The following is a 15,776-nucleotide window of genomic DNA, read 5'->3' on the forward strand; positions in this document are numbered from 1 at the left end:
ATGGGAGTATGGCTATCCTCCGGAATATCGAGGACAACAAAATCGGTGGGAATTAAAAGCTTTCCAACCTTGACGGGTACGTCCTCAAGCACCCCCATAGGGTGCTTGACGGACCTATCCGCCAATTGGAGAGTCATTGAAGTGGGAGCAAGGTTTTGAATGCCGATTTTCTTGGCAACCTTTAAAGGATTAACACTCACACTTGCTCCCAAATCACAAAGAGCTCTAGATATGGGCACGCCACCAACTACACATGGGATTGAAAAGCTCCCCGGGTCACCAAGCTTAGTGGGCATTTTATTAAGGATATGAGCACTACATGCCTCTTCCATAGCCATTATTTCTTGGTCACCCAAGACTCTTTTCGTAGTCAAAATATCTTTTAAAAATTTTGAGTAGGTTGGCATGTTCATAATCACCTCCGTAAAGGGTAGGGTAACCTCAAGTTTCTCAAGCATATCACAAAACTTGGCATACTTAAGGTTTTCCCTACTCTTTATGGCTCTTGAAGGGTAAGGAATTTTTGGAACAAGTTGAGAATTAGAAGGTACCTTTGAGCCGAATTCGTTGTTACCTTTTTAGAGTGTTGCAAAGGTACTTCTTCAATAGCTTCCTCCTCATAAGGGAGGTCTTCAACATATCCATCAACATCCTTGTCCTCTTGAATTACCCTTCTAGACAAATCTTCATAAGCTTTCTTCCCTTTCTTGTCTTCACTTGCTTTCCCCAACGGTTCAATGGGTGAGCTTTCCTCTTCACCATTCATTTCCAACTCATTTCCCTTGGGATCTTCATCAACTTCCACCACAAGGTCCTTATAGGGGTCCTCAAGCTCTACACCGCTCCTTAGCACTATCGCATGAGCATGGTGGCTATTTGAGGCATCCTTGGAGCTTTGCCCTTGGGCCAATAGACCACCGGGCGGCCGTTGAGGGTTAGCCATAGCATGAGAAGCCATCCTATATTCCATCTCTCTCATGTCTTTAAGGAAGGTAGCCCTCAAGTTTGCTTGTTCTTGTTGGGTTGCCTTAGCAAAATTTGCCATCTCTTGACTATGTTGAAGTTGCATGTTCTTTATCATCTTCAAGAACTCAACTTGAGAGAGCTCACCTTGGGGTTCTTGGTAAGGTTGGTTGGCTATGGGTAAAGGGAACCCATAGTCATACCGAGCATTGGAACCTTGGTTGTTGTTTTGTCCCCCTTGGAAGTTAGCTCTAGGACCATTGTTGTTGAAGTTTGATCCTTGACCTTGTTCTTGAAACCCTTGAGCATACCCTTGCCCAAATCCTTGGTTTGCTTGGTTCACTTGATTCCCTTGGTAAAACCCTTGGTTGTTTTGATATCGACCAAAATCTTGGCATCCTTGTGGTTGGTTCCCATAATTTTGGTTTTGATTGTTGTTTGGCCATTGGTTTTGATTCCCGGGATTAGTTCTTGGGTTGGGGAATATTCCCCTTTGTTGAGCAAAACTGGGTGGATTGTTTGGGGCTTGTGGTTGAAGGTGTTGTGGGTTTTGAGCATTAGTACTTTTGTAGCTAAAGTTGGGGTGATTCCTTAAACCGGAGTGGTAGAAATTGGTATTTGGATTGTAGACGTTTGGGTTGTTGAAAGGTGGTCTTGTGGGTCTTGAATTTTGTTAAAGCTTTGAAAAGCGTTAACCTCTTGAACATTCTCTTCGTAGGCACCATTGTAATTGTTGGCACACAAGTCATATGTATGACCACTCCCTCCACAAAGCTCACAACTTGAACCTTGAACCACTTCCTCCATGGGTGGCCTATGTGAGGTCGCGGCTTGGTGCACTTGATTTCTTTGAAACTTATCAAATTGTTTTGTGAGTAAGTCGAGCTTGGCATTTGTCTCGGAGTTGGAGGAGTTTTCCTTGGGAAACTTCCCATTCCTTCTTAGCATGTTTCCTCTAGAACCATAGTTTGCTTCCGAATCTACCATTTTATTGATCAATATCGTGCCCTCTTCATCATTCAAGTGATCAAATCCTCCCCTCGCGGAGGCATTTACCATCTCCTTAGTCCTAGGTAGCAAAGTTTGAAAGAATGTTTGAGTGATGTACCATTCTGGTATTCCATGGTGGGGGCAACTTGCTATCAAGTCTTGATAACGGTCCCAAGCTTCACCCAAAGACTCCCCGTCCTCTTGTTGAAATGTATGAATCTCATTACGGAGCATCGCGGTCTTTGATGAAGGGTAATATTTGGCCATGAATGCTTTAGCCAAGTCATCCCATGTAGTGAAGGTATCCGGTGGGTGAATGTTCAACCATCGGTCAGCCTTGCCCGTCAATGAAAACGGAAACAACATCATTCTCAAGGTGTCTTCGGACACCCCATTCTTTTTCATCATTGAAACCTTCCTCTTAAACTTCCGGAGGTGAGCATGGGCATCCTCTTTAATATGACCCCCGAACAAATTCTTCTCAATCAACCCGACTTGGGCGGGATGCATTTCAAAGTTGTTTGGGACCAAGGTGCCAAAATTGATAGAGTTACATGAATCATTATAGTTGGGCCGGTTATGATCTCTAAGAGCCATTTGTGGTGCTGGATTTTGCATATGAGGGGGTGGTGATTGGGGTGGGTTATTTGGGATAGGAAAGTTATGAAAGGGGTTTTCTAGTAGAGTCTCAATTGTGAGGTTTGGTTGAAGTGTGGTTGTGGTATCAATATTTTGTGGGATGTGTGAATTTGGTTGGTCAAAGTTTGCTTGAGGGGAATTATTCCTAACTCTCTCAAGGGTCCTTGTCCTCAAGGTTCTAAAAAGCCTTTCGGGGTCGGAGTTGAAGAGAAGAGCTTGGTGTTTCCTTCTAGGCATGCACTCAACAACCCGTTAGTCTCCTAGTGTTTTTACACACTAGGGGAAGGCAAGAAATCACACACTCTACAAAGAACACACAACCACTAAAACAAACTAACAATTGAGATAAGACTAAAGCAAAGACTCTAAGCAAAACTATGTATAACCTAACGCCATCCCCGGCAACGGCGCCATTTGATGTGTAAGTTTTAACGGTAGGGTCAAGTCGCTTACCACCAACAAAAATTAACCCAATTTAAGCCTAAATCGGGGTCGAACCACGAGGATGGGGTGGATTTCTACTTAGTCTAAATAAGAGTCTAGTCTAGTCAAAATGAAGAAAAAGGGTTTGATTTAAACTACTTGATGCAACTAAACAAAGTAATGAAGAAATATGTGTTCAAATGATTAAAGGCTAGGGTTTTCGGGGTCATCTAAATGAACTATGGGCAAACAAGTCGATTTAAATAGTCTATGATGAAGGTTTGTCCTAGGATGGGAATCAATCTCTCGATTATCCTAAAGGTGATTACCAACTCTCGTTGAGCAACTACCCTTTCTAAAGCAAGCACAAAGACCACCACAAACTCTCATTTAATGGAGGAATTAAGCAATTAAGACAAAAGGCACAAGTTCTCACTTACACAATTTATCAAACACCTTGTATGCAATACTAAGAAAGACAAATTCTACACCATAGACTCAAAACAATCAACCTATCATGCCCAATAATCCGATTTAGACTCCCCCTAAACCCTAGAAGGGTAACTACTCACTCATGTTTAGGTTGTTCAAGCAAATAAATGGAGAAGACCAAACAACAAAAAGAGAAGACATGATATTGATTCTAGCAATTATAAAAGACAAAACAAAGTGTAAACAATTGATTAACAAAGTAAATAAGAGAAGTGATGTACCAACAAAAGTAAAGATGATTGCTTTGATTGAATAAATGAAGGAAATCCTCCACAATCTCCCAATACAATCCTCAAAAACCAAGTGTGCACAATTGATTCTTACTTATACTAACTAATTTCACTAAGTAATTAATAATTATTATGGAAAGATTAAAGCTTACAATAATTAGGGAAAATTTTCAGATCTAGGGTTGTGTGTACAAAAGGTTTTGGGAGAGGGTATTTATAGTCTTGCATAAGATTAAGAAGAAAAGAGGAGAAAAGAGGAGAAAAGCCCATAATCCGTCATTTCTTTGCGTTACGCGATGGGGCCATTTGCTTAGGTTCGCCAACCGTGCAAACACACTCAAATAGACTTGAAGTTTGGAAATAGCTGGCAAGTGTGTTCTGCCGGTTGCCGGCCTACCAGCCGAACACTGTCTTCAAAGTCTTCAAATTCTGCCTTGCGTTGCGTTCTACCGGTTGACCGGCTACCGGTGCTCCTACTGGTAGCGAGACCAAACTTCTTTTTCTCCTCTAACTCCAATTCAATCTAGCTGCTCTGTTCTACCGGTGGGCCGGCTGCCGGCCTGCTGGTAGAACACACCCTTCAGCACCTTTCTTCCTTTTTCTTGGTAAAGTGGGGGAGGTGTTCGGTGGCGGGCCATGCCGCCGGGTCTCTGCCGCGAGAACACAACATTCAGCTATTTTCACCTCTTCTTCATGTAAAGACATTGGAATGCCCTCCTTACCCCAATTCCTCCATACTCGACTCGATTCCTGCAAGAGGATACACCAAATCACAGGTACGGGGATTGGTCACAAAATACAAGGAAAGGCATATAAAACCGACTCGATATGAGTCGGAATGCGTAAAAGAACAGGGAAAATTTGGTGCAAATAAATCATATATCAGTGTCCCACCATCAGTCAGGAACAATGGGATCTTTCCAAAGAGATGAGAACTACTGAGAAGTTTCGGGTTAAATATCCTCACCTTTTAACGATTTACCTATCATTTTTTTAATTAATGAGTCCTTAATATAATCTTTTTATTATCTCATCTACTTGCGCTTTTATATAATTATTTGAAGGCCGTTAGCAGAAGAAATCGTGCTAACATTTCATGCAAGAAGGGGAAATGGTATGGTTCTTGAGGCGGTTACAGAAAGATAGAAGAGAACCTCGTAAGTAGCATGCAGTATTCCCCTGTGAGACTTTATTTTTTTAATCACACTTGGATACATGTATAAATGTTACCATGTTAATGTGTAGGTGGCAAAGGGAGTGACCAACTTGGATCGGCATGTAACTTATAAAGAAGGGCACACGCCTAAAGGATTCCGGTCGCGTGACAAATATGATGAGGAAGTGTTGGCGAACATAGTAAGCATTATTTTATTAAAACGAGTTCATTACTAACTTTATTATTTTAGTCACAAATATAATTTGAATTTTATTTAATATATTATAGGACAACGTATTGAAAGAGGTAGAAGAAGGGAAATTCACTCCCAGTGGTCGTAATGACGTTCTTGCTAGAGCGATCGGCCGACCCGAACATCCAAGTCGTTTGAGGGGCGTCCCGTTACAGGTTGGAGTAACAAAATATTATGGGACAACTGCCCCGATAAAGAAGAAAAGGAAGACTAAGTCTGAGAAGGCTGACATGGTACCATTTATTCTATTATTTTCATTTAAGTTCAATTCACATGTTATTGTTGGGATAAAAATTGCTGACACGTTACATTCTTGGCACGCATGACTTGATTAATGGCATCCGTACTACTAAAGTTGAATCTTTGGAGGCAAGCTTTCCGAAGAAGAAGTGAAGATGATGGAGGATGTCATTTATAAAGGGGGTAATAAGGTACAACAGATTGGTCAAGAGGCCGCTACTACCTTGGTAATACATGAGAAGGAAGTATCGGTCAACGAGATTCAGAAAGATCATGTACCTAATGCTTCTAAAGTTGTAACAACTAAAGCCGATCAGGTACCTAATACTTCCTTATTTTTCTTTTCTTTTTTTTTGGGTAAGATCAAGGGGTGTGTTCCCTGCCAGCTCTAATGCTATAACTTCTGACATCGTGCCATTGGTTAAAAAGGAGATGTAACTTGAGAAGACGGCTAATGGAAAACAGCATACATCCCCTTCAAGTCAGTTCCCTGTTTTCAGTAAGGTATGCATGAAGTGTTTAATTAGTTAAATTTATATGAATTCTATTAAATTTTGGGATATAATAATGTATGTGTATATTCTTCAGGCCGTAAACAAAAGGCCAGTTATTCTTGCTGACCCTAAATTCGTAAATCCATATGTGCGTGTTGGCCGGGGTCTCGTAGAAATGCACACCAAATCAGCAGCGGAAACTGAAGTTCATGGCGAAAAATTTTTGCCGAATCATAGAAAAGTAGAGATAACTACAGTCTTTCCAGGCCATGAAAACTTTCAACTGCCTGTCCCAGTTCGTGACGACATTACCATTCTGGGAGATGCGGTTGGAAGTTTCATCCAATGGCCTGAAACTCACATCTACTTGGCTCGGCCGTCTCCGCCTCAGCATCCGAAAGCAGTTGGGGTTAGAAGAAATACCTTTATATATATGTTACATTTTTAATTGTTGAATTTTTTTATATGTTAAATTTATATGTTACTTTTTTTTTGTAGGGAACAAAAAAGCCGGCTTTGGCGGATAAACCTAAGTCCACAGACATGCCAACTACCTCATCGAGACAACAACTTGATGAGGTATTTAATTAACTTCTCCATTTTTATGAAAACCTCCCTTTAATTTTTTTTTTTTTTGTTTCTGTATTTCTAAAAAGCATGAAAATTTTTTGTATGTAGGGAACAGAAAAGCCGGCTAAGGCGGATAAGCCTAAGTCCCCGGACATGCCAACTACCTCGTCCAGACACCAATTTGATGAGGTATTTAATTAACTTCTCCATTTTTTTAAAAACCTCGCTCCCTTTATTTATATTTTGTCTGTATTTCTAAAAAGCATGGTAATTTTGTGTAGGGGACAAAAAAGACTGATAAGTCTAAGTCCCCAGTCATACCTGCTACTACTACCTCATTATTGAAAGAGCAGGTTGATGAGGTATTTAGTTAAGTACGCTTTTATTTTTATTACTCCAACTAGGATATGTTACCTTTGGATTTTTTATTATTTTAATTATCTACATGTGTAGGCTGGTGGTAGTAGCACAAAATCAAAGAATCATTATTTCCCCGACCTGAAAGAAGTTAGGAGTTTAAACTCCACACAATATTCTGGGAAGGATTACATGAAAAAAGTAAGAACGGTGACGATGAGGAAACTGCATGAGGAGGCTTGCCGTCGCATAGCCAACGAGCAATTGATAATTATTCCGCTCGAGGAGGATATTCTAGGGGTTGAGCGCGAAGCACTTATGTCATGGGATATGCTAGCTATTTGGGCTGGCCTAGACCATATTGATGTCCAACACCTATTTGTTTGGATGAAGTAAGTTTCTTAATAAATAATTTCATATTCTAATATTCTGACTACTAGATAGTGTTTTAAATACCGGAATTAATACCGTAATAATGTAGGATATTGAAATTGAGAGTGATCCCCGAGAAGAAGATTCCATCTGATCAATACGGATTCCTGTGCCCCTATGTTTTATCTTTATTTATTCCGGAATTCTCGTTCGAAGATCGGGTAGATTATATTGCTCAGCAATTGGCGACAATCAAGAAGCTGATTTTTGCCCCTTATAATGAAAAAGGGTAATAAACAAATTAATATTACATTTCCCCCTACAATTACATTTTCATAACTAACATATGTACTTGTTAATAATGATGATGTCTCTTGATGTAGGACTCATTGGGTGCTAGCAGCCATCATGCCGACAAAGAAGAAAGTTTTTTGGTTGGACTCTTTACATAATCAACCAAGCGAGACTTTTAAGCGCTTGATTAATAAGTAAGTTTATAATACTGATTTATTTATAATAACATTAAGTTTCAATTTTTATTTATAGCAAAAAGCTCATTTTTGCCCCTAAAAAAATGAGTTTCTGCCTCCTTTTTTTTAAAAAAAAAAAAGGGCCTTTGAGAAGAGAAGAGCTAACGATCAGGATCAACCCACGAAAGATTCTGATGATGGCCCTGATTTTATTACGATAACAGGGGTACGTGCTCAAATACAATACATTAAGTGCAAAAATATGTGTTTAATACTAATATAATACCTAAAGTTCAAGATTCTGATGTGAGCCTTCTCTCGTCTGTTTGTTTTTATGTAATAATAGGCCCCTCGCCAGCCGGATAGCATACAATGTGGATACTACGTTTGTCGGTTCATGCTGGAGATTATTAGGCGAAGATATATCCTTATTCCAGAAAAGGTTAGTAATTTAATAATGTGTTTATTACTTTTTTTAAATTAGAGCTGATGTTGTCTTGCTTGCTGCTATACCATGATGTTGCTATGCAGTATTTGATGTTGTTACAATAATGTCTTGTCTTTGTTTTTTCCGCAGTATGTAATCAACCCGTCACAAGAGATTCAGCAGTACTCAAGTTTAGATATAGACGAGGTAAGGGACATGTTGGGCAAATACGTCTTAGAAAATACAAAATGCATGATACTCAGAGTTTAGATCAGCTTATTAGTAAAAATTTTGTTGAAGTTAGGGAATGATTAGTTCATGTAAATTTAACTCCTTGTAAGTATATATATATATATATATATATATATATATATATATATATATATATATATATATATATATATATATATATATATATAATCTTCTTTATTGTGGTTGAATTGAATCTATTGAGTTCGATGAACCCGGCTATGATTTATCTTCTTCTTTGGTATATGGTTTCTTTGATATATGCAGGTTTTTGAATGGCATGAAACAAATTTAATTTTTAAAAACATTAGGAGTTCGTAATAAAAACGGTTACTAAAAAAACCGTTGTGAAGACCTTTCACAACGGTTACTAAAAAAAACCGTTGTGAATACCTTTCACAAATACCGCGCATAATATTCAACAACAGGTTGGTTTTAAACGAAGAACCGTTGTTAAAAGTCCTCACAATTTTGGAGGGAAAGTTACAACAACGGGTTTTAAACTAAGAACCGTTGTTACTACAAATTTCAACAACGGGTATGTAGCATATACCCGTTGTTAAAAGTCTTCACAATTTTGGAGGGAATGTTACAACAACGGTTATACATATGACAACCGTTGTTATATTATTCCCACCAAATTTTTGAAACACTTTCCACAACGGCTTACACGCAACAACAACGGCTTTTAACCGTGGTGAATACTTTCGACAACGGTTTAAGTAAATAACCTAACCGTTGTAAATACCTTTTATAACGGCCGCTTTAACAACGTCCGCTTTTTGTTTTTACAACGGTTTTTACCCGTTGTTATAGCCTGTATCTGTAGTAGTGTTAATATTAACCAACACAATAGACATATGATCAATTTCACATTAACATAAACCATCCATTATACCAAATATTATTAAATAAGAGTTGATTAGGATTTATCCCTACCTGGAAAGCAATTCCAACTAAGCGGCTCAAGCGATCCAAATAATAAAAGCAATCCGAACCCGATTATAATTTCTTCACAAATCTTCACCTAACATAAATATTATAATTTTCCCATCAATTATTAATTACTACTTTCCATTATTATTTATAAATTATATTCGTTATTCAAATTAATTACTTATTATTATTATTATTATTATTATTATTATTATTATTATTATTATTATTATTATTATTATTATTATTATTATTATTATTATTATTATTATTATTATTATTATTATTAAAGGTTTACGATACTTAAAAACTCGACTCAAATACAAACCCAAGTCACCCAAATTTAACCAATTAAAACCCGTCACAAAAACACCAACAACACCCAAATACACGGTTTAGAAACCGTGACCAACACCCCTCACAAAACCCACCAATCCCGACATCACAAACAACCACGGTCATCACGCAACCCGTCTACCTCCTCCCTGCACCACGACACACCCAAACACCCACTGACCACCCGTCAAACCACCACCAACGGCCTAGAAACACGTGCCCTAACTCCCTTCTCTACCCGACATCAACAACCAAATCACCACCCTCCACCGTGTATAAAAGCTAGCACCACGACTCCACAACCACCATTACCACCTCTGGCCACCACCGTTGACTCCACTGTCCCACGATGATTCCAGGGGTGGTCCCCTCTCCCTGATTGGTCAATAAACGAAGCCACGATGTTCGTCTTAAGGCGGTCACAATCCCGCTTCTATTTTCCCCTGTTTCGCCACCACCACCATCACCAACCACCACCTGCCACCACACCAACACCTCCCTCAAGGTCAACTCAGCCACCCCAACACAACCCCACCATTCCCAGGTCACGACATGCCCAATTAGTGGGTCAATTTAAGGTTCGAGTCCCATGATCCCCAAACCCGCATAGCCTAACCCGCCACCTTTAACCGCCCCAAAAACCACCCCAGAACGGTCAACGACGGTCAATGAAGGGTTAGGTCAGAGTCACGGTGGTCCAAGGTCATCCTAGGTCAAAGTCACGAGTCATATGGTCCCTCTTATGGTGATGAACGGTAGTTGTAAAAGTCACGATTACAAGTTATAATAAAGATTAATTAAGTTTTAAGACGGTTTTACCTTTTATCGTTTAATTGCCTCTTCCCTCTCCAAAGCTCCTCCTTCTATTTTATGAATTAATTTTCAGAATTATTTTGTATTTATAGTCTAAACTTAGAGAGTATATGAGGCCAATTAGGAAAATATTACTATTACCTTATTCTAATTATTATAGGAATTACCTATTATTATTATTACCATTACAAATCATATTATTATTATTATTAAATCCTGATAAAAATCCCGATCACTTATGTATTAGGCCAATAAAACCGATCCTCCAATTCGTGTCACACGGCCCAATGACTATTCCCGACTTGCTTACTTACTTTATTATTTAATTAACGTCTTACTTGTAATTATTATTAGAAATGCCTTTAATTAATTATTTAAATTACATAAATTATTCTCATAAGTTATTATCAAAATACGGGGTATTACAGTTGCCCTCGAAGAATGTCAGTCCCGTCCGCTATACTAATGGTAGAGTACTAGATTGTGGAAGTAGGGACTAATTATCTTTGTAATTGGCCATGCAAATCATGGTATTGGTCAAGTGAATCTAGTGAGAAGTACACACATCTTCCTCGTCCAATCATAATTCATAAGGGTACAGACAAACATGACCTCGTCGCAACAACTTCTTACACTTCATAAACCCCCCCACCACCACATTGACAACATCTGAGGCTACATTGACAGTAGCCTACTAGGAGAAGCTTGTGGTGTATGAACTGTACGATGACCCAATGCCTAATTTTAGTTGCTTAGCTCTGATTCTCATACTTGTATTTGTATGTCTGAAGTTGAGGTCATCTGTCTGCCACTCAGAGAGTCAGCAAAGTCAACAGACAGATCCTGGAAGAAGGCACGCTCATAAGTTTCTGAGTCTGCGGAATTCTAGTATTTGTTGTGCTTCTTAAAGATTTTGCAATAGGTCCGATGATTGGCTGGTTAAAGTTCCCTTGCTTACTTTGTATTTGTTTGTGATTGTGAAATAAAGATTTCTGCCTTTGGGAAGCAGTGATAATACTCTTGCAGATCCTTTTGTTTTCCGTGGAATGGGAAGCTACGCTTGCTGGAAATAGCCAAATAATTAGCGTAGAGGTATGGGTTCAAGTCGTTCGTAAGCGCACATAGTGTAACAAAGTGATTGTTTTAGCCTCATCTCTGTTTTTTTTTTCTCTAGGTGAACTTGTTTTTGGAGCAATGTGCAATCTTTGCTAAAATGGTTCTTTAAAGGTTATTAGCTCAACGGTAGAGCAATGTGCAATATTGTACATAGATGTAGGTTCAAATCCTACATAGCCTAAGTCATTCTTGGTGATGATTTTGACTTTATTTTTTTCCTCAGATTGTTTTGGCATGAAACTTTAATTGAATATGCATTTACTTATGTAATTTTGGAAGGATAGTAATCTAATGTAGTTATCATAAATTAATATTGCTACTGGTATTTGTGATATTGTTTAGAATCAACAGTGATATTTTATCTTATATGCTGTGATATTGTTTCTTAATAGCAAAAAGTTGGAGGTTTTCAAGATTCCTTGTGAATATGATATTATTTCTGCTGAAGTGTGATACTGTTGTGTGTGAAATTTGATAGTATGATGCTGTTGTGTCTTTATATTATTTCTTATAACTGTTTGGAAAATGACAAATAAATATAAATCTATGATATTGTTAATAGGAGAGTGTGATATTATTAACACAATAAGTTGATATTGTTTTCCAAATTATTTGATATTATTAACACAATCAGGGCGATATTGTTTCTTATAAAGTATGATATTGTTTACCACGTGTTGTGATATTGTTAAGCCAGTAGTGTGATATTGTTTACCAAATCATTTGATATATATAAAAACTTATTAAAAGGCTAGCCTCAAAAGGCCACGCAGACAATGCCACGTAGGATAAGGAAAAGCCACGTATCCATTTGCAATGCCTCATCTTAATCCGCGTGTCACTCTAATCTATAAAATTTTATTAAAAGTCTACTTGAAACACCTATTAAATGTCACGTAGACATCGACTAAAAGCCACCTAGGATTATATATGTCACGTAGACATCGACTAAAAGCCACCTAGCAATAAATTATTTTTTAATCCACTCTTTTTTTTCCTTCTTTAAAAAAAAACAAAATCGGATTAGTAATCCCTGTTCTTTTACTCCACCCACATATGAATCAACTACATATACAATTTTCAAAATATCATCTTCTCCAATTTTTTTGCCAAAATGCCTTTGGATTGCCGATGTCCGCGTTGAAATATATTTCTATCTATACAACTATTAAAAAACTAACGTGAGTAGTATTTAATTGCCATGTGACAACTCTCAAATACCTCCTAATATGTTATAATATTTCATGTCTAATTAAGTTGTAATAATAATAATAATAATAATTATAATTATAATAATAATAATAATAATAATAATAATAACACATTCAAGATGTTTTATTGTGCATTTACTCCACTTTTGTTTTTCCTCTTCTCCCATTCATTGTAAGTTCGTAACCTAATTTCAACCTTTCCTCTTACTCTTGAATTCTTAATCTGAATGAATGTTATAGCATATATATATATATATATATATATATATATATATATATATATATATATATATATATAGAGAGAGAGAGAGAGAGAGAGGCCGAATCCGGTGAGGCCGTTATTTATGGCGAGGCGGTCGGCCTCACCAAATTCCTTCATTAATCCTTCATTATATGGACTAACTTCCTATTATTCATTGGGCTGAAAATTTAGGGGTCACTCCAAATCTTTTCATTTAGCCCAAAATACTTTCTCTCACTAAAATATTATATCATATAATAACCCAATCACACAATATCTCTCTAAAATATAAGAAACAAAATTTTTTTCTGAAAATTTTCTTCATCAAGCAAACTCGTCGTTCAACGGAAATTCTTCAGCAAGCGAGCTCATCAATTTGTTCATCGATTGTTCGTGGATTTCATCAAAACAACATTCAACAACGTTGATTCAAGTAATTTCAGAAGAAAAATCGAATAATTTTCAGGTAATTTCATAAATTTCATCAAAATTGAGTATATTCATACAATTCTGTCCATTCACTCATAAATTGATGATATCAGGTTCGAATTTGATCAAATTGAACGATTTTGTAAATAAAACGTTCGAATTTGACCAATATTTTGAGCGATTTCCTTTTTCTCAATTGCTATGCTATGGAGATTGTTCGTGGATTTCGTATTACTTACTAAATTGTTTTTGACGGTTTTGCAGCTCTAATTGCTATGGAGATTGTAGATATCACAATGACTGATGATAATAGTGTTATTGAATCAGGTATATCGTTTTTTATGTAATTTTGTAAAAAATCTCATGTTTTATGATTCAATTTGCATTTGTAAAAATTTCTGCTCGATTATTATGCAATATATGGATCGATATTTTATCTCAGTTTTTTTCCAAGGTTTAGTTTACGAATTGAGTTGATTTTGTGAATCTTAGAACCTAATTGTGTGACTGTAAGAGTTGCTTGAATTGTTACTGTAAGAGTTATCAATTGAGTGGATTTTGTTGTTTGGTGAATCTCAGACCTTATTTTGTGAATCTCAGACCTAGTTTAATGAATCTTAGAGCTTGTTTTGTGAAACTTATCATAAGTGGTTAGAATCACCTTTTCTACTCTTTTACTTATTTTGTGAATCTCAGACCTAGTTTAGTGAATCTTAGACCTTATTTTGTGAATCTCAGACCTTACTCAGTGAATCTTAGCAAATGATGATAGTGTGATAATTAATTAAAACATAATATTCAGAAAACTTAAAAATCTTGTAATTTTTCATCATATAAAATTTCGCAGGTTCATGGCTTTCGAATTAACTAAACAACAACATTCAAAAATAAAATAAAATGAAAAGCTGAAAAATTAAGCAAGATATGATATTTGTTTAGTTTATCAATCACCCCTATTTGTTCGAGGCAATGCACATAGAGCAATATTGATATAGCTATAGGTGCATCATTCATCTGCATCAGCGAGTTATCTTCCTGCATGTTTAGATGAATATAAGACTCTTCTACATACTGGAGTGTAGTTAAAATATTTTGAATCAAGCCTTGATGCTACCCATAGAAAGGGCCTCTGAACTCGGGAATAGGTAGCCAGCCATTCAGATCTAGTACGCCCAAATTGCTCAAACTTCTCCTGCAACTTAAAAGCCTGTTTGCAGCCATTGTCATTTGTGCCAAATTGAATTAGTACTAATCCCATAAAATGACAAGTCTGCCTGCACATAACAGGCACCAAAGACTCTATCTCATAACCTTGGCTCATTAAACAATCTGCCAATTTAGAGAGGTCAGGACAAACATACTTCCCTTTTTTATCCATATAACCTGGAACATTCGCCAAAACACAAGTATAGGGAAATACAAATAAATGAGACATTGTGTGCAATAGGGATTTTTGAAATGTTTTCTGAGAAGAGAGAAGAGAGGTTATTGGTATATACTATTATGTTTTAGAAATTAGATATTTATAGGCCTGGTATTTGGCACAATTTCATCATGAGTGCTGTTCACATTACCCATATATTAAATTTTTTGATTGTTCAATTTTCTTTTCTTGGGAATGGAAGTGTTATTAACAAATCAACAAAATATCCTCATACATACAGCCTGTCCTTTTCTTAAAAGTGAATTCATAATCTTCACCAAAAAATTTTAAATTATTTGAACTAATAATCTGATACTTTATTTAGTGAATCTCGGACTTTATTTGGTGAATCTCAGCCTTTATTTAGTGAATCTTGGGCCTTATTTTGTGAATCTCTGTTGTTAAACGTTACTAATGCAATTTATTTATTTCTTATTGTGTGAATCAGAGACCCTAGTTTGTGAAACTAGAAGGTTATTTTGTGAAACTTAATAACTAATATATACAACATGGGTAAGATTAAAAACTGAACTAATAATCTGAACCAAAAAGTGAACTTGTGAATCTCAGTCATTGTATTTGTGAATCCTAGAGCTCTTTTTGTGAACCCTTTAGAGGAATGACCTATTATGCTCTCTTCCTTGCTCAAATAATATCCTCAGACTTTATTTGTGAATCACAGACCTTATTTAGTGAATCTTAAACCTTGTTTTGTGAATGTGAGATGTGACTTTGTGAACCTTTTATCTTCTTAGGTATTGATTCAAATGTCAACAACAACTCACAGTGTAGTGTGACACCTCGTGTCGGTTGTGGTGAGGTTCCTTGCTCTAATGTTGATTCTCGTCAGGATGGTGAGGGTTCTACTGCTGTCTTAACAACCCCTACAATGCCAACTATTTCCACACCTACTAATTTGGTAACTTACACACCGGGTGGCACTGAG

At 36.9% G+C, this 15,776-nt stretch overlaps 1 non-coding gene across 1 annotated transcript; it reads left to right on the plus strand.

Moving 5' to 3' along the window:
• Positions 1–2,080: 2,080 nt before the first annotated feature.
• LOC141603500 (small nucleolar RNA R71) lies at positions 2,081–2,187 on the plus strand. Its single transcript, XR_012525372.1, has one exon. It is a non-coding gene; the product is annotated as a small nucleolar RNA R71 (small nucleolar RNA).
• The last annotated feature ends 13,589 nt before the right edge of the window (positions 2,188–15,776 follow it).

Source organism: Silene latifolia, chromosome 9, assembly GCF_048544455.1.
Source record: "Silene latifolia isolate original U9 population chromosome 9, ASM4854445v1, whole genome shotgun sequence".
NCBI classification, from domain to species: domain Eukaryota; kingdom Viridiplantae; phylum Streptophyta; class Magnoliopsida; order Caryophyllales; family Caryophyllaceae; genus Silene; species Silene latifolia.